The sequence below is a fragment of the Cystoisospora suis genome (genome assembly GCF_002600585.1).
Source record: "Cystoisospora suis strain Wien I chromosome Unknown contig_11877, whole genome shotgun sequence".
NCBI lineage: Eukaryota > Apicomplexa > Conoidasida > Eucoccidiorida > Sarcocystidae > Cystoisospora > Cystoisospora suis.
The window spans coordinates 318-838 of NW_027164640.1; positions in this window are offsets into that span (position 1 = coordinate 318).

The window sequence follows — 521 nt, forward strand, 5'->3', positions numbered from 1 at the left end:
ACGAAGAAGACGGGTGCTGCCACTGGTGCTTGTGACGGCACTACGAATTCCTTGTCTACCAACTCGTTTCTATACTCCTTCAACTTCCTCAGCTTGTGTTCCGGTAACGGGCAGTCTCCGCTTGTACACCGGAACCTCCCCTGGCACCGTCTGGATGTGGTGCTTGATTGACCTCCCTCTCGCTCCTCCTTTCGCCAATTCTTGAAATAGTTCCTTAAACTCGTCCAACATCTCCCCTACGTCTTCGTTCAATTCCTTTCCCGCCTCCTTGAACCATTCGCTTGGCTTTTTTCTTAAGGGGTATTCTTGCGGCAGGCCTCCCAGTTCGATTTCTCCGTTGTCGTTTGCTTGCTGTGTGATTGCCTTTTCCGTTCCTTCCTCCACAATTTCTATATTTCCGATGAACTGGATTTTCCCTTTCTTACCCACCTTCTGAACTGTGAGGCAAAAAAAAAAGTTCCCATTTAGCTCTCAGGTTCCTCCTCGCTTGGTTCCTCGTTTGTACTCGCGGCCGCTTGGTC